Genomic DNA, 23,947 nt, shown 5'->3' on the forward strand with positions numbered 1-23,947 from the left:
AATGTTCACCAAGTTTTGGGAACTGTTGGGCCTATAGGCCTCATGATTTGGAAACTTGTTAATACCATTTAGTAATCGTTAAGTCATCCTGGAGGGTAGGAGATTGTTGTCCTTAATGCTTGTCATTGGTATTTACTTGTGCGTAAGACATCCCACAAGTATGAACCAAAGCAATTTCGCCAAGTACAAGTGTCTATCAATTGCTAAGATACCACCAGGCTGTCTTGCAAACACACGTGTGCTGTTAGGTCTTGTGTGGTTGGGAAGACTTCAGCAGACCTCGAGCCGGTAGCAGTCATCCAGCCCTCGGTGGTGCTGACCGCGTGTGTACCGGTGAGCGACGGAGATGTCTACAACACGTGACGGCCATCCCCGGTGTGTGTACAGGACTTGAGAGTCTAGCGTGACGGTCTACTACACCGCGAGACGATAGGAGCGGAGTGTCGACACCAAACACACACGACTGCACTGCGAGTACCGCTTCAGCTCGCCGCAATCTGGACTCGGTCGGAAGCGGTTCGCAACTGTCAAGTGGGAAGTGGGTTAAGTTGGAACACGGGTTTTCATAGTTTCACCGACCCCCGGTCAGTCCCGAGAATATCCCGAGATCACACTTTGGCAGTCGGGATATTTCTTAATAAAATAAAACTGTGAGCGAGTCTATCAGTGCTCGTCAGTGACGTGTAAACATCTAAACTCGATAGCGAGCAGGATCCATGTGTTTTCATGTTGAAAATAAACCTATAATACGAAACTCAACACGAAATTCAACGTATAATTCTCTAAAATAAAGCTGAGCGTGATAAATATACGAAAATTATTCCTTTTAGGAAAGAAAAAAAAGTAAAAAAAAAATCATTTTTTAAAACCTAACTATAGTTCTGTTTAACAATATGGTAGTAACCTAACCGAAATAAACCCAACCCAATCCAGGTAGGTTAGGGTAATTTTTTATTTATTTCCCACAATTTTTCTCAAAATCGGTGCATTTGATGCGCTTCGGGTAGTTTCGGAATAGTTCTGATGCATTTCGTGCGCTGGTGTAGGGAGGGTAACTGAAAAGAACAAAATGTAAAGTTGGAGTACTTGATTCACTACGTGGGGTTTCGGAACAGCTGCGACGCTTTAGTGCGCATGATGTGGGCAAGTTTTGTAAGCAACGTTGGCTTCATTCTGTTATTCTATGCCACGCGACATTCTACTCAAACATGTCCCAATGTTTGAAGGGGGAAAAAAAATCATATAATATTTGTATAACGACAATTATGAAAGCACAGTATTTTTCATGCAAACAATTGACAAGTAAGTATGACATAATGACTAAAAACCTGCAAATTAATGCCAGAGTCGAAAAGAATGAATAAATTGATTCGTGGCACAAAAATAGAATAAAGGAAGGATATGTTTCAATGCAGGTCAGGCGTACCTTGTAAATCTTGGTATACACACAAAACAGTATCGTTGGTAACAATACACGAGCGAAAACTTCAACACGCAATAATTATAAATATATTCCAGGGTAGTTTCACTTTTAAAGTTTCATTTGGCACACCAATGCGTTTGGAATGTACCCTAATTTTACAAAAGCGACTATATATGGGTTTATGTTGCTACACGTGGGTACGCCATCTTTGTCCTACATTTCCGTTCATCGACTTCCGTTCCATTTTCATGAAATTACTCCTACCGAATGCCGTAAACGGAGAGCTAAGATGTTAAATAAACATAAAAAAAGAAATCGAGATTTTGTACATTGTCGCTGGCTGAACTTAACCAAACTTTAATTTTAGTAAAGGTAGACGTGCGGAAACTTATTCTAGAGGGTTAAAATGAATAAACAAAGATTCTTACCAAGAATATTAAAGCAGTTTGCAGCCTTCAGCGACATTGCCACTACTGTCTAGTGAAGTTAACCCTGAAAATGTCTGCTGCGACTCTTGAAGCCCCTTGAGTTAAGGGGCCCGCCTACCTGGGCACACATACGGTGTGCAGAGCTTCAGGAAAAACAACGCGATTTCAAAACTACTCAAGATATCCGAGTGGGGCCTATTTACGAATAGCATTTAAGAGTTCGCTGAGGGCCGAAAAGTACTTTTAATTTCGGATTAAGTTTTTAAACTATATTTTTAGAAGCGTTAAAATGCCTAAAACGCGTGTTTTCAGAGTAATTTTTAGGCATAAAACAATCAGTACAGATTCTTGAAAGCACTTAAGGGGCTTGCATAACACCTTTATCTTCATTTCTCCGCCATATAATGTTACGGTCACCGCTCAAATTTCACAGTTATCCTGTGACGACGAGACGAATGCGCGCCAGTTCAGAGACTTGCGCTTAGAGGCTATACCGCGCTGGAAGCACCAGCGAGCGTCGCGCTTATCATCCCGCCTCACTAACACACATACACCCCTGACGAGGCGGGCCCCTTAACTGCGAATTACTTGGCGTCTGACTTTAGGTCGGTGAATACTGTTTCCCCAGAACACTACAAGGAGAAGCGGGAAGGGGAAGGATGCAGTTCCGGCCGATTTCGCATTTCGCGGCTGCTGGGTGTCCCCACGCCACCCCTCCCCCCTCCCAATCAAGAGCAAGGAGGGGTGGGGCTCCCCTCTTCTCCCTCCACACCCCTCTGCGCTCCAAGGGCTATGGTAAGTCACGAGCAGAGCGCGCCAATTCACTCGCCTCGCCGACTCCGAGTGGCGTGGCTCGTGGCTCGTGGTTCGTGGCTCGTGGCTCGCGTGACGTGTGAGTGGCAGCTGTCAGCGCCGGGGTCTGGCACACGTGAGTACACGCCTGTCGGCGAGACCTCTTGCTTATACTCCACATTCCTGTGTACACTCGGGCAGCCGCCGGCTGACGAGACGGTAATTCTTTAGTTGAGTCTTCCTCATTGGCCGGGAGTATTACGTACTGGGTGCCAATATCGAAATTGGCTTAGAGGTATATTTTTTTAATTTCATGCTATCGCGAAATGAACCTCCCGAATGGTTCCAGTCCTTGGTTGCAGGGCGACAGTGGATCGCTGATGTGTATACACATACACTCAAAACAATTTAAATCACATTGGAAGAGAAAAATTAATGCATGGCTTCCGATTGAGCTGTGTCGGAGTGGTTGATGGCACCGACGTTTCGCTTTGCATTGCGGCGGGAATCATCGGCGTTGAGCAGTAACTGAGTTTCAAAGTGTCACTGTCTCGTTAATTTTTATTAAATAGGTTCATCTTTAAAATACCCAACCGAAACGTATATAATTTCATGATAGTTTTAATTTAATAACGTGCATATTGCAATATTTATTTATTTTGTATTATTTTGATTACCACTCTAAAATTAAGTTTAAATTAGTCAATAAGCCTACTTAATTTAGGACACAAACTAATTGATTAAATGTTCCAAATGTCTTTTACTAAGAAAATATCTCAAAATCATAATTTCTCTCGTCTTTAGGATAATAATAGTATCTATATATATTTTTGGTCTTCGTTAAATGTTTTATTGTATTCCTCTAATGTGGTTCAAATTATAAATGAAAAATTTTCAACAAATGTTTTGAAGCGTATTGGTATTTTTAGCATAGGTAACTTATCAAATAACTTATGAAAATAAGCTAATACGAATTGATAAAAGCTTGAAAAATTGGGAATTTTCTAATAGAGAACTGAAATTGGGAATTCCAATTAAGTGTTATTCCGGGTCTAAGTAATTGGTCAACGAAAATTCACCAATATGTTCCTCGTAAAGATGTTCGAAGGCAGCGTGGTGGTCAAATGTACCCGGATGCCGGGACTGTCATTGTAACTTAGTGCACTTTTACCAACTGTATTCAGCAATTTTACTCTATAAACCAACCTACTGTAGCTTCCGGATATATTTGCGACACTTCGACCGTTGTGGCCACACCAGTATAACATGGCACGAGATATGTGCAGTATTATTTATACTACCACATTTGTTTAAAATTAGCAATACCATTATATGTAGTTATTATTATAGTCAAAGTTTTTACTTTGCATTACATTTTTATCGTTACTTACTGTAAAAGTAAACCTTCAGAGTTTGTAATTTCGTAATATAAGTGAAATGTATTTATGGTCACAATATATAATACATTGTTTAACTATACGGTAACTAATAAAATATAAATGTAGTGTCACACCATGCCACTAGGATATTTGTTGCATGCTCGCGTGTGTGATAACACAGATAAGTATAATCCTCCAGAGAAGGTTTACAGAAGTTTGTTCCGTTGTTGACTAAAGATCAAACAAACTGTTTACTTCAAACGTATTTGGAGTCCCTGAAATTGTAATAACTACGACGATATTGGTGACAATTTATAGATAAGAAACAATACCTGACTGTATCGGTGCATGTAACAAACTTACTTTAATACATCAATGACCAATGTTCCAACCACGATTATTTTGCGGTTTTATTGGTGATTGGACTACAGTGTCCTTGACGACCCTGAGCCAAATGTAAACAAGAAGGACTGGTTACATAATCAGTGTAAATCGTCAAAGGATAGTACTACATTGTTATCGAACTATGAGAGATCTCTCGAAAGGTTTGATTATATAAAGGCAGGTTGAGTCCATCTAGAAATAAACAAGTCCGTGAAATAACCGAGATTCTAACTGGAGGACTGGGCCGATGGGAGACCCTCAGCCAAGGAAGTGTCCAATCAGCAGCCAATGAGCAGGGGAAATCTGCTCCAGTGCGTAGATGACTGTGGAGTAAATTCTATAGGTCACTGAAACTGCGAATTTTATGATCCCTACCAATTAACAGAAACCTGCTCAATTCTGGTTTTTGTTTTCTGGTACAGGCTAGTCTGCACAGGAATGTGCGACACCAAGTCGCTGTCGTGTGGATTGTCTGCTGAGGCATGTCGCACATGACTACTTCGGAAGACTTTCCAGTTGTTTGTCATCGGTAGGGGCAGGCAATTTTCGCGAATAAATCTGAACGCCTATTAGATTGCAACAAGGTATACCCGCACCAGAGGTTTCTTCCTTGTGATTGGCGGCCGTCTGCGAGAGAAGTCGTTTCTTTTTTTGACCGAGCCACTGAGGATGCGTTTGCTTTCGCACTGAATTACTGTCATTGGTGTGTAACAATCAACATGCGCCTGAAAGAAATTCACCCAATCACGAAACACAGGCGATGCTTCAGTGTTTTAACTTATAACTAATTTTGCGGATTTTTCTGGCCTCACGGTAGAATACAAAGCCATACATAGGTGTGCTCAATCCATGTTTGCTTTTTTATTGGTTGATTTCTTACCGAGAACATTCTTTTTATCTTTGTTGATTTACACTACCTGATTCGCTTACTTTTCTCCTAACTGGGCATTGTTGGCTCACAGTTGTAGAGGGGCGTGTCCAAGTAACTTCAGTCCAATCATGAGCACAGTGCGAGGGTTTGAATTTTGCATTCTAACTTGCGACTTAGTGAATGCGCGAAATTACCGTATCTCTAGTGACTGGCGGGGCGTGTAGGTGACCCGCGATGCAGCGACGGGTCAGTCGAGTGGACACGTGCTTGCGAGCCAGGCTGTCGCCGGGCAACAGCGCAGGTCTGCTCTGATCCGCACGCCTGACGGAGCTTCGGGAACCGGTCATGTACACGCCCGGGAGGCGACCTAACGGGAGCCCAGCTCGCAATTACCGCGCGGCGAGGGGAAAAATTCATGAATGAAATTCCCGTCCGTGATTTAGTGCTGGCGGGTCCGCTCCAGGAGTCTATCTTTAGGCTCTGAAGCATGCGGCACTCCACTCGTGATCGCGCGGTACAGTCGAACTACAGGCTAGACTCCACAGCACTGTTCACACTCGAGGCTGCTGCTTGTTAGACGCCATCTCCGTCTCGCTCGGCCGTGGTCTGCTAGCGCAGGTTAACGATGTTCACTCACACAAATGTTTGCAGGGCAGCGTGGTGGGGAAAATTGCAACAATACGTAGGGGCATGTAATTTTAGCGAAATATTTTTACCAATACTAGTCGTGTGGTAAAACACTGTTACATCGCCTGTGTTTCGTGATTGGTTGAGTTTCTTTCAGGTACACGCTCACTGATAGGTTTTTGCGAAAGTCAGGTGTGTCTTAAGAATTGTGTATGCACAGGGGCAGTGTTGTAGGCTCTATGCGACCGCTCACTACACTGCAACAAGGTATACCCCCGCGCCAGATGTTTCTACCTTGTGATTGGCGGCCGTCTGCGAGAGAAGCCACTGCCTTATTTGAGTGGCTATTGAGGACGCGTTTGCTTTAGCACTGAGTGGCTGTGATTCGTGTGCCGATAGTAGAGTGTACGTGAATCACGAAACACAGACGACCCGGTTAGCTAAATATCATTAACAAACATTTTTGGTCACTAAAAAATAACATAAATGTAGTAAACCAAACAGTATTATCCGAAAACTACTTCGTGATCATTTGCACAGAAGTGTTGGAGGTTTAACAAGATAACAAAGCCACTGAAGATGAGACTATGGAACTCTCTGAGCACCTGGCAGGTGACGCAACGCTACTGGCCAGTGAGGGAGTTTATTTACTAGCTGAGGTCAGCCACAGGCCGGGGTTATTTGTGTCGTCCTGACCCAGGCTGGCCGGGGTCCTAATCACATGGCCATCGGTAGCCTTGATCCGTCGTGGGGTAGTGGTCCAGCCCAGTAGAGCCTGGGGCTACCCTGCTGGGGCATGCCTGCTGAGACAGGCCTATGACAACCCAAGGAGAGCCTGGGGCGAGTGTGGGGTGAGCCTTGGGTGAGTCAAGAGCGAGTCTGGGGCGAGTCTGTGGCGAGCTTAGGACGAGTCTGTGGCAAGCCTGGGACGAGTCTGTGACCTGCATGCTGGGGCAAGCCTATGGCAATTCCAGGAGAGTCTAGGGCATCTGGAGCGAGACTGGGGAGATTCTGAGGTGAGTCTGGAGCTAGTCTGGGGCGAGCCTAAGGCAAACCTGCTGATACAAGCCTATTGTAACCCCATAAAGTCTGGAGCTAAATTGGTCTGAGACTGAGGAAAGTCTGATACGAGTCGGGGGATAGCCTGCGATAAGCCTATGGCAAACCCAGGAGAACCTAGGGAAAACCGGGGTAAGTCTGGGGAAAGTCTGGTGCGAGCTTGACGCGAATCTGTGGCGAGTCTGGAGCGAGTCAGGTGTGACCCTGATGCGAATCTGTGGCGAGTCATATGCGAGCCTGGTGCGAATCTGGGGCGAGTGTGGGGCGAGTCTGGTGCAACCTGCTGGGAAAAGCCTATGACAACTCCAGGATGTCTAGTGTAACCTGGGGCAAGCCTGGGGAAATTCTGGTGCAAGTCTGGGGTGAGCCTGGGGCGAGCCAATGACAACCCTAGTATACAGATTACTGTAGTTACGTTTATCTAGATTGTAGATGTGCGATAAAATATTCTCTTGGGAAACAATTATACCTAATGTAATTTTTGCAGCAGCAGGCATTAAAAAAATCCGATGACGTCAGCGAATGTCGGTTTCTCTCCAGCCCAGTCACGAGGCTTTTCTGTCTTACTGGGGCAGCTCTATCAATTAGTAGTTCTTCAATTAAGCCGTTAAATATCCCACACCATTTGCATGACTGGGTTTTCAATGTAACAATTAAAATATTTTTCCAGATGGTATCACCAGGTGTGGCAGAAAAACGACGATTTTGAAAGGGCTGTAAATATTAATTGGTTATTGATTATTACCGAATATAATTGGAGCGCCTGATATAGGATTCCAATACATCATTAATTCCAAAATGTATTACCACTCGCTTTAAGTACATAAAACAGCATATTGCATGGCCCCCACGTTCCCTGAACCCACAGCCTGTGACATTCTCCTGCGGGGCTATTTGAAACACAAGGAGTTTTGAATAATTAAAAGCTCGTGTTCGTCACGAAGTGGCTCGCATCACGCCGGAAATGCTGCGAAATGTAACGGGGCACTTCAGGGCCTGGCTAGAAGAATGTGTGCGGTTGGACGGACGTCATCTTCTCGACGTTATTTTCATGATATAATGCAAAGTTACGTTTCGTAAATTTCTTTTTATGTACTTCACGGAGATGGAAATAAATTTTGGATACTATGATTACGTTATATTTTACAGCCCTTTCAAAATTGGTCGTTTTTCTGCCGCACCTGTTATATCTTCTTTGGCGTGTGTGTGCTTATCTCTAACAAAGAATACTTGTTGCAGAATAGCCGTTACTGTAGGAGTGCAATCTTGTCCGAGCTATGTGGCTCGGACAAGCCGCATATGCCTAGATCTAATTAGGTTATCATCTTATAAACAGAAACAAAGTGTTTTAAGGAACAAAACAACACACACACACAAATGTGAAACATCCCATATTCAAATCATTCAAAACAAAATTCCTCTTGACTCGTTACTGGAGACGATCATTTATCACGAAACAATCTGACCGCTCATTAGACTACAAGGTATGGTTTCTTCGTTGTGACTGGCAGTCGACTGCGGGAGAAGCCATTGCCGTATTCGGCCGGGCCAGTCAGGTGTGCCGACAGTGGGCGCGTGCCTGGAGGAAACTCCACGGACTATGTACGCCGGGGTGTTCGGACGCAGCAAGTCGCATCCCCTGAAAGGAACCCACCCGGCCACGCCACTGCGCGGTGTCGCTGGGGACGAGTGTCGGCGAGTCAGCTGCCTCAGCACCGCGCGGCCGGACCTGTCGCGTCATCACTGTGTCCTGGCCCGAGCGCTGCCAGCACCGAGTGTTGACTTTGCGAGCCTCCGGTAGCCGCTCGTTTACGTTCGAGCCAGGTCGCGCACACTGCGCTCGACAGCCGCGTTCATGTAGTACCTGTGTCAGCTGGGTGTGCTCGCAGACAGGGCCTGGTTGAAGATGACTGATGTTGATTGATGATTGATTATGATCGATGATGATTTATTTTGATTGGTGAATAATAATTTACGACGATTACTGATCATCGATTATGATTGACGATAACTTATTATTAATAATCATTTACGATGATTAATGATGATTATTTATAATAATTGAGGCCACCCACAAAGGGATAGAAGGGGGGGGGGGATGGTGATGGTGCAATTACGCCATTGAGGAAAATTGGAAGAGGAAGGGGGTATATAAAAATTAACAAACGCAAAATTTCAATTTTTTTATTAGTTGGCCACCCCTGCGTGCCTCCACACAGACTGCATCGCCAGACCACGCCTGGGACTGGCAAGTTCATTCACGTTTCACAATATCCCAACTTTTACACACACTTCCAAACAATTGTGCCTTCAATTGGCGGGAAACTAAGTGACTGGCGTGGTTTGCAACTCACTTCCGTGGCCGGAGGCGAAGAGGCAACACAACTCTCAAAGTTGGACCGGGGAGAGCATTCCTACTAGTGAACAATTTCCGGCCCGGATAGGAATCGAACCAGTACCTTCGGCTCACCAGCCAGAGGCTGTTACCCCCGTAATGACGTGTTAAACACGTTGCGTACAGTTTATCATTTGATAATTCCTTGACAACTAGTTAGTTGCAAGGCGCCTAAGACACCCTTTGAAAAATGATGAATATAACACCTTAATTTAATGTACACGAAATATTTATTAAAAATTAAATTAATTTTAATATTGTGCAAATGATAATTATTTTTTACATATTTCATATATACATAATATTTTAAAGAAGAAAATTTATTTTAATGAATAACCTCTTGAAAAACTACATTGCGTGTGAATTATCTCATTTAGTAATCTTTAATGAATTTTAACCACATACTCACGTAATCAAAAATGATTTCCAGCGATAAATTGAATATTTAATTACTTTGCGAAGTTAATTAATCAAATTCGAGGAGTAGAAGAATGATTAAAAACTCAAAAATTTTAAAAAAGCTTTTCTCTAAATTCTAGTGCCATATTTTGGTTAAAAATTCAAATGCACTCCTTACCACATAATAAAAAAAATTAAAGTGGAATTGTTTTAAAAAATGAAAGTGTAAATTTGTGTGAACTCCAAGTGCAGCAACCTGCAGAATGCCGGCATTAGACTCCTGGTTGGCAACTTCCCGTCGCACGCTGGCATTCCGCATGCAGGCACTGCCGTACAGCGTTACAGAGTCGGTGATGAGCGTCAATATATTTTGTATGTTGTATATGTGTGGTTATTTAAGACAAATACCAACTAACTTTGCTACCTAGGCCTGCTTGAGGCACCAAGTCGATCTAACAAGAACTCTGGCTATACGCTGTCCAGGGATCGTCTTCAATTACTGATGTCTTCGTAAATACACGGGTAAACGAGTCGACTGTCTTTGAACAGAATATTGGAGTGTACACATAACCTTCAAACACTTGCCAAGTCGAGCAAAAACACACTTGTTCCTCTGCCATGCGTGTCTGCCCTGTTAGGTCCAGTGGAGAAGTCCTTTTCAGTTTCTCCATCAGAAAAATGTCTGGACATGTAACTTCAAATATGTTTTAAACCCCTTATCACTATCAAATTTTGTTTATGGACTGAGCTAGCTTAATATTTTAATTTGTATCTTATTTTGAAAATAATAGATATTTATTGCTGTGATGAATGAAAAGATTGAGCTTGCTATGCTTTTAGTCATTAATTAAATTTTAAAAATCCTTAATTTTAAATCATATTAATAATCGTTGCATTTTCAAATTAAATCTATTGAAACATAATGTGCCATGCTAGAGATAAATTACTTCACATGCGACATTCATATTAAACTTTAACGTCCATAACTGCTTTACGCCCACGTGTTCTCTTCCAGTTAAAAAAAAAAAAATCGTTGGGTCGCAAACTTAGGCTATTTACGTTATCGCCGGATGCGAGTCTGATCGGCTGATTCCGTCAAACGTCGGACATTTATATCCAGTCCTATGTACGAAATACCTGACGGTAAGTTGAGTCTCCCAACTCGAGGAACAAACATGGCCGCGCTAGTGACGCAACCCTCCAGCATGCACGCTGTGAGGGATGCGCCGCGGACGAGGGCAGCTGGTGGTGACGTCACACTGCCATATCGGGGAATGCGAGCTCGCGTGTGGTCCGCCGAGCCGCACAAGTCCTGATGCGTGACAGTCACTCGCCTCGCGAGCGTGACCGGAGCGAGTGAGGCGGCCATCTGTCAGCCGACCTCTCGTTTCCCACGTGACATGTGCCAGGGCTCGTCCCCACGCGCCTTGTTGGTGACCTCACTGCCTTGTCATTGCTGTTGTTCCAGGGCGCAGCACCATTACCTGAGCAATGTTGCATCTGGACAGTTTCTTGCTTCCATATGATATAGTCCAGTAGATTTCCGATAGTCGGGCACTGTAGGCACTTTGCCGTTGCTGTATTACTGGAAGTGCCGGATTATCGGATGGTATCGCCCGCAATCGCTAAACGCTCAGTTGTGTAGCAAAACCGTCTGTAAGAAGTTTTTTTGACATAAAATATTGTTTAGTAGGAACATAATGAAATGACAGGCCAAAACTAAACTGGCTGTCAACGATTGCCGAGTACTGCTGAAGAACTGCCAAGTCCTGCTGAATAACTGCAGAGTGCTGCTGAAAAACTGCCGAGTGTTGCTGAAGAACTGCCGAGTCCTGCTGATGAACTGCCGAGCGATCCCGAACAGCGGCTAAACCCCCCGACTGACCGCTTCCAACTTTACTCATGTGCGTACTGCAAAAGCGGTCTCGACTGTACCTGAAAATTGTAGGATTTGCTTGAGTTCGCTAATTATCATTGGTGCATGAACATCGGGCATTCCGGGATCGTTGGCTGCCGAACTACCGGAAGTTTAGTGTAGTTCTAAACTCCTGCCAAAATGCCACTCTGCTGTGGTGTCATTGGCTGTTGCGCTTCCCTTCCTAAACACAAAAAACAAGTATCTGCGTGTGCCTCCCAAGCGTATGACGGCTAGTGTGCAGTCAGACCTGACATCACAGTGCCATAAGCATGTATGCTACTGCTCGTGAGTTCACTGAGACCTGCAGGCGTGAGTCACTGCCGAGAAGTGACGTCACGGCGGAGGCAGCGTGGCCATATCTGGGCATTCGCCTCGTTTCGTGAGATTTCCATCAACAACAAAAAAGTGAAATGCTGTTTCGAATGATTAAAATATGGAACATTTCACAATGGATTTTAAAGTATATTTATATTTATTTAAAATACTTCAATCCCCGCTCCCTCCAAATTGTGTTTACTAAAATATACGAACCAAATAATTTAAGCATATACGGGCTCATAAAAACAGCCTGTCGAACACAGCAAAACTGCTTCATAATCGGCTAATGTTTAAGATGCAGTCGGGCTAGAGATAAGCACAAACGCACATGACTCGTCCGTTTAAATGCTGTGCGTCATTTTACAGCCAAGCGGGACTTCAAACCCAAATGTCAGTGACTTCACAGGCGAAACTATTTGTAGCAATTAGTCAGGTTTGACTTCAGACATCCCACTAAACTATATACTAAGTTTTAGTGAAGTCAATTTTTAGTACTAAGCATTAAAAAAAAAAAATTGTCACCAAGATAGCATTTTTCGGTTGCTAACTAGCTGTTTTAAACTCGGAATATTCCCCGTCGGCAGGTCTGGGTGCTGGAGCCCGGCGTACTTGAATGTTCAGCCAGCAGGCGACGTGACGTCATGACGCGCAGAGCCTGCGGGGCTGACTTGACAGTCCTCCTGCCTCTGTTCCGTCCACAGAGCATCGCGAGTGAACAGCTGGCACTTGTTCGGAACTGTGGACCTGAGACAAGCCACGCATCGCTGAGTACTGACGACCGAGTCTCTCCCAACATCAGTTAAAACGATCCTAGGGAAAACTCTATCCTTGTTTCGATCCTAGCCTCAGTTGTTGAGGGCGAGAGGAGACATTGCATCTGGGCGCAGGTACATTCCCATACTGAAGGAAGCCTTTCTGCGACCATTGAGGACGTTCTAGAAGCTCCATGTACCAGCAGTGCACACTGTACGTTCTGGAAACTATATGTAAAAACATCCTGCAATGATCTAGATTATCCCAAACTTACCAAGATAACCGTAAATTAACTAAGATCCCATGATAACTTATAAGTGTTCTTCGTGAATTTAAGGTGAAATCTCGTACCAGTGTTGTTATCTTGGTGACTGTCCGGCGAGCGAAAGAAGCTGGCATAAAGCCGCATAAACGCACAGGTGTTTGCAGAACAGCTAGTAACCGTTGTCTTGTCTGAGCGCTGCGTAGTCTTCACTCGCCGAGCTGGCGGCAACTCGCTCGGACGTGCACGAACTCTTGTAACTGAGTCTGGCTCGTCATGTTGGGGCTCTCAATAGCGCAATGCACGCGACACGGAGTAAAATAATTTTCCAGCCGATCACGTTCGACAAATATGTGACGTCAAGAGCCACAGATTTCGCGGACGCTAAAGACTTCCCCGTTCAGAATATTTACTAAAATGATGTTCTGATTTTTTCCCCTAAAAATTAGATACTATTATTATTGTTTTATAATATTTTTTTTTCTTAAATCTTTGAAATATGTTTACGCACATTGTCTTTTTTTTCCCGAACAACTGATAAATTAAACAAAGATCTATTGAAACTCGTGATGTCGACGGCTGCCGCACGTCGTGGCCAGTGGCTGTGGCGGGAGCGCACCGGGGCCTCGCGAGCGGTGACGCGACTGCCGCGCGCGGGGCTGACGCGCTCCCCGCGGCCCGGGTCCCCGAACCACGCGGTGGGCGCGCGACTCACGGCTTCTCGGAAGCGAGGGCGGCTCCCAGGGGACAAGGCCGTGGCTGATACACTTGGCACATCTCCAGGCCGGCGTCCCGGGCCACTCGCTGCTACACTTCGGGCGGTGACGTGTCTCCGCTCCATCTCCCCGTGTTTGTGGCTCAGCAAGGAATTCCTTACGACGCCATCAGTAGGATCAGGATAGTCTGCAGGACTCCAACTTCTTCTGGCTTCTGTGGTTGGGAGTTTACGAGGCGTGATACAATTTTTATTACAAACAAAGTAATAAGGTTACATCAAATTTGAACTAATCTCCATCAAAATACTCTCTTTCACTAGCGACACTAATCCCAATGTTGATTCCTTAATTGGAAGCATTTCTGGGTGTGGATTTGTTCGGTCAAAAACCCGCTGATCAGGAAGAAGGCGTGGCACGGCGTGTTGTGATGAAGGAGATAGCCTTGGACCCATGTCTCTGGTCTCCGTTTCACAAACAAAACGCGTTGTTCGAAATCCATGGTTACAGATACGGAAATTTCGCGCATTCAATAAGTCGCAAGTTAGACTTCACACACTCACAGTGTGTTCACGATTGGACCGCAGTTATTTGGACACGCCCCCTACGACCGTGAGCCAACGATGCCCAGCTAAGAAATCAACCAATGGGAAAGAAAACAATAGTTGAGCACACCTATGACTTAGAATTATACTCTGAGGCCAAACTAATTTGTGAAATTTTCCGGGTCTCTTCCGACTCTGGAAGCTGACTGACAAGTCACAACTTGTTCAAACTTGACACTGACTGTCAACGGATCAGGTGTTCGGGCTCATTACTTCTAAAAAATTTAGCGCCAGCAGTTGCTGCAATAAAAATGCATTCACAGTATTTTTTGACCACAGCTCGTATATCTCTCATGTTGTAGTAATTTCATGACGAACCACGGACGGTCTGTATTGCAGCTTGAAAACACAATGTACTTGTTACTACACACTGAACTGTATATCCCTCGGGGCAAGTATTTTTTTGCGAAAATAAATATATGTTCGCACTTCAGACTGCAGTTTATTATGCTCGCGGTAGTGAATGTTTCTTTGTGATTGGCGGTCGTCTGCAAGAGAATCCATTGACCTACGTGGTCGGGTCATTCAGAACGCATTTACTTCCGTACTGGATGGCTGTGATTGGCGTGCTGACAGTAGACATGTACCTGACATAAACCCAGCCAACCACGAAACAGTAACAATCCTACAATGTTGTGACACACAGCTGGTCTGGAAATATTTTAAAGAAAAATGCGTGACCTTATATATGTCACGGTTAACAACAGGAACATAGTATATAATAAAATATATAATTTGGTTTTTCGTTACTTTCTTAAAAAGTGAAAATTCACCGCTCAACGGCCACCTGAACAATAAAACAAAATATTCAATCATTTATTTGAACGATAAAAATAAACAGTAAATTACACAACGGGGGTTTACTTCATGGCTATGGAAATCATGCAAAGAGTCTTGCAGTTGTCTGATTATACTTAATTTGTTATTCACCTTCCCCTTCTCTCCGCCATAGAAAGCCCCACTCCCGATCGTTGCAATTTTCGTTACGTTCTATAGATCATCTCTACTCACCATACTGGTTGTAAATAAGTTTGACTTCAAATGTTGTTATTACAGTCTGTAAAAGCGTTTAAGAGACAGTCGTAACCGCGGGGTGTTTATTTTAGCATCGCAGGCGGGCGCCGTGCTAGTGGTCGAGCCCCTGCAGGCCTGCCAACCGCTCGGACGCAGTTTTCCCGGCCATGTGGCGGCACCGTGGGAAGACGCTCCGTGGCCTTGTGGCCTTATTACCGCCCGCGCGGCGCGGCAACCGGCCGGCGTGTGTTTGCTTGCCTGCGCGTGTTCAAGGTCACCGCTGCCCCCACTCTCCTGGCTGCGGCCTGCGCCGCTCTGCTCTTCATGTGCGGCGCGTCTCGTCTCATCTTGATATAGCTGTGTGCATTGACTTTCTCTTTCCCATTCACGATATCTGTCCTCGTTTCGGTGTGCTCTGTTGCCAGATGCACGCCATAGAGAGCAAAAACTTCAGACACAACTTTGTTACGTAGCGAATATTTGTTTAATGAATCGGAAAAATTCTATTTCGCGAGGTCAAACTTGAAATGAGAATTGCGGAAATACATTTTCCTGGTGTATTTAATCAAGAGCATCCATCATCTGATGATTTCCATTTATTTATTTTTATTATAAGGAGATGTAATTGGAAGAAGCAATTTTGATTACAACGTTTTTTTGTTAACATTTTGTTTATATCATTTAATTTTAAGAAGTTTGGTTTATTTCGGCATTGCACATACTTTAATGGACTGCCCTGTTATTGAAAGTAACTCTGTTACAAATAGTTTATCCTGTGAAATAATTATTGGTGTTTAGAATTTAGTTATTTTTTTTCTGTCAGAACGACTACAACTGCAATAATACTGTCAGTAGACCCTACTTAATGGTCTTAGAAAAATCAAGAAATAGTACAATTAAAATATATGTTAAAAATTATTATGATCAACGATGGTATACTAAATAAGACTTTTAATTTTAACAACTCGGGTAGCATCTAAGCGTGAACCAGACTATAGCAACGGTACAGGGAGCCCTCTAGGCTCTAGCTCGCTGCACGGGAGCCGAGCCCGCGGCAAGCAGCAGGTGGTTCATGCAGTGGCCACGAGAGAGCAGCTCGGGCGGTCGCTGCTCGTCTGTGCCGAGTTTCATACTTGTTTTACAGAAAATAGATAAAACCGAAACATTATTAATTATAAAAAAATTAAAGCATAGATTTGTTGTGGATAACAAAGTAACGAAATGAAAAGCCTTCTAAAGCATCCAAATAAACTATTGTCGTTTGATGTGGCATGGGCGTTGATATATGATAAAAATAGGGGATGGGGGTTAATTAAAAAGCCCCTCAGCGCAATAGTACGGCCCCGCTTGCGCTTCTGAAATCGGGGACGATGTCCGCAAATCCTGCCAGTCCCCTGAGATTCCCACAGATGTACGCCCTTGTCGTGTATACTCGCTTGTTTCCTTGTTGTAACGCTATAAAAAGCAGAATTTTCATACGAGTACGATACATGATCTGAAACATTGTAAATAATTGGGCCAATGTTCACGTCTGATTGCGACAATGACTCGCTTTAAGTCCGAGACCATCGTGTTGCACCGCCATGTCGGTCGACTCATCTGCTGGTCACCTGTGATCCTCGCTCGGCGCTCGCAGCACAAGGTGCGACCGGAAAGGTGGTCGAACCGTGGTCACCAAAGTTGGGAAACGGAGTCACGCCTGAGCTGTGATGCCGTAGCTGGCCGTCAGCCGTGTGTTCGGTGGTCGAGGGACCCGCCTGGTCTGGCGTATACTTGCGTCAGTGAGGCGTTGCTGGTCTCCCAGCGCGGTATCGCCCCTGAACTCCTCTAGTCTTCTCGTCGTGCAACTATGGCATTTGAGCGGTAACCGTAACATTATATGGCGGATAAATGAAGATAAAGGTGTAATGCAAGTCCCTTAAGTACTTTCAACAATCTGTACTGTTTTTTTTAATGACAAAAAATTACTTTGAGAACACATGTTTTAGCCATTTAAACTCGTCTAAAAATACATTTCAAAAAATTTATTCCTGAAAAAAAAAAAAAACTAATTATCCGCCCTCAGCGAATTCTTAAAAGCTTTTCGTAAACAGACCTCATTCGAAAATCGTGAGCGGTTTTGAAATCGCGTGGTTTTTCCTGAAGCTGTGCACACGGTATGTGTGCCCGGGTCACTTCGTAGTGTACTCCCTGCCAGCAGCGCTGCAGACACCTGTGTGTTCTTGCAGTAAGCGTCTGCACGGCGAGGCCAGCAGAGAGACTGCTACAGGGCCTGGGTGGCGGGCCCGGGGGTCTGCTAGTCACGAAGTCATGAAAAGTAACGAAGCTGGAAGTCACGAAACTTTAATGTCTAACAACATTTTGCTAACATGAATTTTGTTTTTTGGTGCCTCGCGTATGTTATAGTCTCACACTTAATATAAATATTTGGAGACTGTTCACTTAAATCATGTGCAAAATATCTCAGAAAATGTTTTAGCCTTCTAACATAAATATCTGCACTTTCCTGTGAATATATTCTAATAGAAATACCGTTTGAAGTAAAAATAATGTACATTAAATTAAATGATGAAAAAAAAAACTGTTGGAAATGATGATTTACACTATTAAGAACACAAAAATTTCATTTTTGAAAATTTAGTCGTTTTGTCTGTTTGTTTCAGCATCAATTGAAAACTATTTGACGGATTTCGATGAAACGTTTTTATCAGTTAGGTTTTCGACTAACTTGTAAACTACAAAATTACAAAATTTCATCCCGGAGGGTATGAATAAATATGGTTTTGAAATAGTTAATTAAATCTCAGAAACTATTCAAGCAAATGAAAATATATTTTATGTCAATGATAAATAAAGATACCAAAATTACCAACTACAGTTTTACTATTTTAAGAAATTCAACCCCCAAGGGATGTAAAAGAGTTAAGTTTTGCTTTCAAAGAAATGAATGCTTCCGAATCTATTCGAGGCTAGAAACTAAGAAGGATCAGCGCGAATGTAGGGGTAGGTTTGATTTATCTAAAAAAAATCATATCTCCAAAACAATCAAGCTGGAGGTAAGAACCTGAGCTCAAATAACATATACGAGTTACCTGGGATGTTTTTTTTATATAGATTTGACTGCAAAAGGGTTTGAACTGAGATTAGTACTTAGGTTTTTTTTTTTTTCAGTAAAAAATTTATCCAAAGAAAATCAAGCGAAAGTTAAGAAGCTGAGAAGAATAACTTAAACCTACAGTTAAATAGTGTGCTTTAATCATTCTTCGAAATGTAACAGGTAGAACAACGTTTGTTTTTATAGTAATAAATTTTATTTACAAAGAAATTAAGCAAATTATAAAACTAATCAAGAATAACTTACATTAGATGATTTCATAGCATCGTTTTACATTTACCATTTTTCTACATTAGACCGCTAAAGGGGTAAAAAGGCGGTCAGTTTTGTTTTATTAAAAAAGTCATATCTCTGAAATTAAATAAGCGGGAGGTATGTTTTCCGGTAATATTTATAAACATACGAAAACTACCGACACTAATTTTAATATTTGCTGAATTTTACTCTTACAGGGGTGAAAATGTTGAAATATGGTTTTAACATTAGAAAGATAATCGTACTAGTAATATCTAAAAGAGGCTCCGGGGACAGGCTTCGTAAGGAGGTGCCGGAGATGCCGAATTTTTTTAAAAATTTTTTTCCATTAAATTCGGATAAAAATTACGGAATTTCCAATATGGCGGACGAATTTCAAAATAGCGGAATGATTGTTTTATACAATTTTATTAATTTTTATTAATATCATATAAAAATTACGGATTTTCAAGATGTCGGCCGTAACGAAAAGTGCAACCTTCCAGAATCTAAGATGGCAGATGTGACTCAAGCAAGAATTTTTCTAAATTAAATTAAATTATTATTAAGATTTAAAAACAAATTATTAACAAATTATATGTTAACTCTTGCCGGGAATCGAACCAAGGACCGAAATCGATTAAGTAACTATACATTTGAAGTAAGTATTTCCAATATTTGTTATAATTTTTTCGGAATTTTTGGTTGAAAATTAAATATTTAAGTTTATGGTCAAGATCAAAGCTACCCACCAGAGACTTATTGGAGGCTTGCCCATGGGAAATTTAAACCTCAATGGGGAATTTTCATTTTTTTCTAAGGCAAATGACTTTTAAGGTTTTTCCAATTCAAAATTTTTGAGTTTTTGAGGGGAAAAAATGGGAAATATTTTCCCCAAAACGGGAATTTTCCCCTCAAATTAGGGAATTTGATTCACTTTTGAGGAAATTGGACACCAAGAAGGGATCCAATAGACCTTATTTTAATATTTTGGCAACGATTATTAAGCATACTTTAAGCTACCTTCACTTATTAAAGGTTTTCCGAAATATTGCCTCTTAAGTTGTAACAGAGGCGCATAAAATTAAAAAAAAAAAAGAATGGAATCAACTAAATAAATGTTGGCAAGATAAACTAAAATTATAAAAATAATGTAAGTGTATTAAAAATATTTTTAATCTCACATATGCTGTAAATAAACTGGATGAGTTTGGTTACATTTGGTGAATGGATATTACCATGTTTACAAAATCTGTAGTTCTCTCTTTTTGTATAGGCATCACTGGGAAAAAAGAAAAGAGGGGTTAAAAATTAGAGCATTTTTTTTTCAAGTACTACTAAAAAAAAAACTAGTAATAAACTAATACTTGAGATAGGAAATTTGATACCTGTAATCTGCATTACACATAAAGATGCGAATGTTAAAAAAAATTAAATTATTGTAGGTATCTGTAATGAAATTAAATCTTTAATTCTTATCATAAATATAACAAAATAAATTAAAGTTTTAGTGCAAACTATGACATAATATTAATTAAAAAACGAAAAAGGTTTCACGTTTCACCATTTTTTGAATGTTCTACCTCGTGTAATGAGTAGGAGATAAGTGTATTTTCGTCAAGGCAAAATATATCCTCGAATACACTAAAACAGTAATTATAAAATGGCATACTTAATCTATATACAACATTAAAAACGGGCTTACACATTGCCACTTTAGAAAAGATCGTTCCTAAACGGTTTTTGTTATAAATTAAATCTTATTTATATACACCTGATATTTTATTGTGTCCATTTCTTAAGTTAAAAAGTTTAGAAGTACAAAGTTTTCTTACAATTGTAAAATATCAGCAGTACTCTGAAATTGCGCGAGCGAAATTGCGGGTTATTATCTACATAGTAGTGCATATAAATATTGTTATGTTTTTTTTCTGTTAATTATATATTAAAAATGACCCTTTAATGGCTTCATTTAAATGTCCTGGAAAAGCGCCGAAACTGATCCACCAGGTATTTACGGACACCCTTCTGGGGCAACGGGAGAACCTCGAGGAAACCCTATCGGTTCACGGCAACGTCCGCCACGCTCCCCACTCGACCCCGCCGGGCGCCAAGCTCGGGTCACCCTGGCTATCGTGAGCCGCCGCCGGTTCCTCATATGCTCGGCCGGGAGCGTGCGTCAGCGATACCGGGAACTGTTATGTTCCCATAACTCGCCATGTGGGACATCAATCAAGAATGCGACCCCGTCACTTTGTTCGAATCACAGGAAACGACGGCGGGGCGCGAAGTGTGTGAATTTAAATTTAAGGTGGCTCACGGTCCTGTAGGGAGTCAAAAAGCTGTCGCTTGTTGCTTGGCCTTAATTGAATTAGTGTAAATATCAGGCGGGGGGAGGTCAGTTAGTTGAGCGCCTGGCGCAGAATCTCCCGTGTCGCTCTACTGACGCGCGTGCCCGCGTCACGGCGCTTCCCGCCACGTTCACGTCGTCACAAGGAGAGCGTCACCGCTCAGTTCTTGTTGCCGTCATCCAGGCGACGTCACTCGCTGTAACCGACCGCGCGCCCACAGTTATTCCCGTTGCTGACTCACTCGTGACGACATCCGGTGTCTCCTTTTTATTATTATTATTTCCGAGGAAGCCTTGAGCGTGTTGGGCACGCGACAGCGCGCTGTGGTTTTACGACAGCCGTTACGTTATCTGGCACTTCTTACGTCGAGCGCGAAGCCCGGGAACAGCGTGACTCAAGTTCAAGGTGAGTTCCTGGCGCAGGGTTGCCAACACTGCGCTCCCAAGGCGTCGTCGTCCTGCGCAGTGAGTGTGTCTACCAATTAGCGGACACGTCTAGGGGGAAAGGTATTAACCGACATATGTTCATGGTTTAATGTTGAAAATTTACCTTCTTTAAGGAAGAGATCATTCATTAAATCATTACAAATTAAAGTGTGTTTGTATCTATCTATCTATCTATGTATACATATATAACATATATTCCATTCAACTACATTTAAGGCTTAAACGAAGCAATTTAAACCATTTAATCACGTGGTTTACAAGTTCGAATTATGTAACCGTTCTACGTAGCCTTTGTCGTAAAAATGAAAGAGTTGTACGACAAAAGCGACATAAAGACGTTTAATTAAAAAAATACTCTTTCATTCATGCCAGGTTTGAAATATAAACTGGACTTTAAATTTCTCAAATGTATTAAATAAACACTAATTTAAATGATAAAACAAATTTAAAACATTTACCCACACTTGTGTTATGAATTCAATTAAATCGTGAGAAAATACGTGTTTATAAAAACCTAAGGATTTATGATACTACACCCCTGAAACAAAGCTTACAGGAGGCTAGTTCAAACTTGTAAACCGCGTGAATACATGCTTTAAATTCCTTCTAGTATTGAAATTTGAATTGGCTTTTAAGGGTTTCCTAACCGTTAAATAACACTTATCGACATGATAAAACCTTTTATAAACTATGAATTATTGTTATGCTGTTAATTCAGTTAAAAAAAAAAAAAAAAACCAGCAGAAATGCAAAATTATAGATGCAAAAGTGTAGGAAAATATACCTTTAAGCAGATTGTTATGCGCGTGCTATCAGCGACACAGCACTTCGCTCAGGAATGTTTATCATCCATCTCCAAAATGCCGAGGAGAGAGCTGGAAGGAGGATGAAAAAAGACTACAAATTCTGGTTGATTACAAATTCTTCCGCGTCACGTAGTATGTAATTCGTCGGCTTTCCCCCATGAACCCCTCCTCTGACGCATTTACTCTTCAATTTTCTCCGCGTGTTTACATAATGGCCCTGTGTGTGTACAAACAGCTTCATGATAGCGGCTCATTAAGTCCGTCTTCGTCTCCGTGGAACCCTTCATCGGGACGCCTGAGAAAGAGAAATGTTACTGTTAAAAGTAGAACAATATCGGCGGAAACGACGTGAGCTTCGCCGCGCGAGACGGCACCACCGCGCGACTGGCGCGACGCGATGGACGCGACAAGAAAGATTTTTTTTTCCTAACCAGTCACGTTCGACACACTTTTACGTCAGCGCGACAAACTTCGCGTAATGCCAAACTCGCGAACGTGGTGTTACTGAAATAAGCGTCAGAATTGTACTCGGGAGTGTTGGTAAAACTGGCGCTTTTGTAATTACACAATTAAGTATATTTCGTGTTTTTTTTAAAGGATTTGCATAACAAGTGAGTTTGAGAGATATTTTAAATATTTTAATGAACGTTAATTCCTAACATACCCATTTTTGACTTGTTTTCCACCAACTTGCAGTTATTTCGATAAAATATACTTAAACAAATCGTTAGTTAAATTTACAAAGGTTCAGTAATTTGACATTTATGTGTTTTTTATATACAAGTACAATGTGCGTGATGTTACACAAATTTTTTCATAAAACCACATCGTGCTACAGTAGTATTCACTGTAGTATTCACGAATGTACATCTATTTCAATAACACATTTTTTTTTTAAATTATACATTTGGATATAGGCTATATGATAAATTACACATTCAAGTGTTGTTATTTTAGGTTTTTTTTTACCAGTACACGTATGTAATACGCATATGTAACTGTAAAAGTGCGTAATATCTGTCAGTGTGAATTTACAAAGATCAAGTAACTGCAAAATTATAAATGCATATCTCCAAAAACCCATTTAATTAAAAGTTGCTGGTGGGTTATACAGCAGCAGTCAATCACGTCGTTGTGAAAGTGGTGTCTCGATGCTCAGTGATCAGCTCGGGTGCTGCGCCAGATTGGTACAAGTGTTTGCTCGATCATTAAATGGCGATAAAAATGTTTTAAAGTCACATTGATCATAAACAGCTATATTTAACAAAAATATTATTTTGGAAGTAGTAAAAAACTTACATGTTCATTGTTTGTGTAACTCTATTAAATGACTGGTAGTTGTGGTAAAATTGCACATGCATGGTAAATGTATATTTATATTCACGGAGCAAACACCAACCAAATCTATGGCTTATTGATTCGAGTACTTTCACACTTGTGTTACAGTTATAACTGAGCGCAAGAGTAGAACTACGCCAGCGCTTGTAGGTGGGGATCTGCTACCACACACATTTTGTGTAAAATTGCACAGTATTTTCTACGTAGTCACTCCATCAGCGTTCGCAGCATGCCACATTTGAAAATTAAAAAAAAAAAAAATACGCTGTTTTTTTTATAATTTCCAATTAACAAAATCAATTTGTCACGTGCCATCA

At 41.9% G+C, this 23,947-nt stretch overlaps 2 protein-coding genes across 2 annotated transcripts in view; one reads left to right on the top strand and one right to left on the bottom strand.

Annotated features, from left to right (window-relative positions):
• Positions 1-23,947, bottom strand: part of LOC134527890 (synapsin) — a 167,016-nt gene that overhangs the window by 19,262 nt on the left and 123,807 nt on the right. The window lies entirely within an intron of this gene.
• The window catches only part of LOC134527865 (metalloproteinase inhibitor 3), a 104,650-nt gene continuing 83,364 nt past the window's right edge, over positions 2,662-23,947 (top strand). The window contains exon 1 of the mRNA XM_063360844.1: positions 2,662-2,779. The gene's annotated coding sequence lies outside the window, so the exon portion shown is untranslated. The remainder of the gene's footprint in view (positions 2,780-23,947) is intronic.

Source organism: Bacillus rossius, chromosome 1 (genome assembly GCF_032445375.1).
Source record: "Bacillus rossius redtenbacheri isolate Brsri chromosome 1, Brsri_v3, whole genome shotgun sequence".
Taxonomy (NCBI): Eukaryota; Metazoa; Arthropoda; class Insecta; order Phasmatodea; family Bacillidae; genus Bacillus; species Bacillus rossius.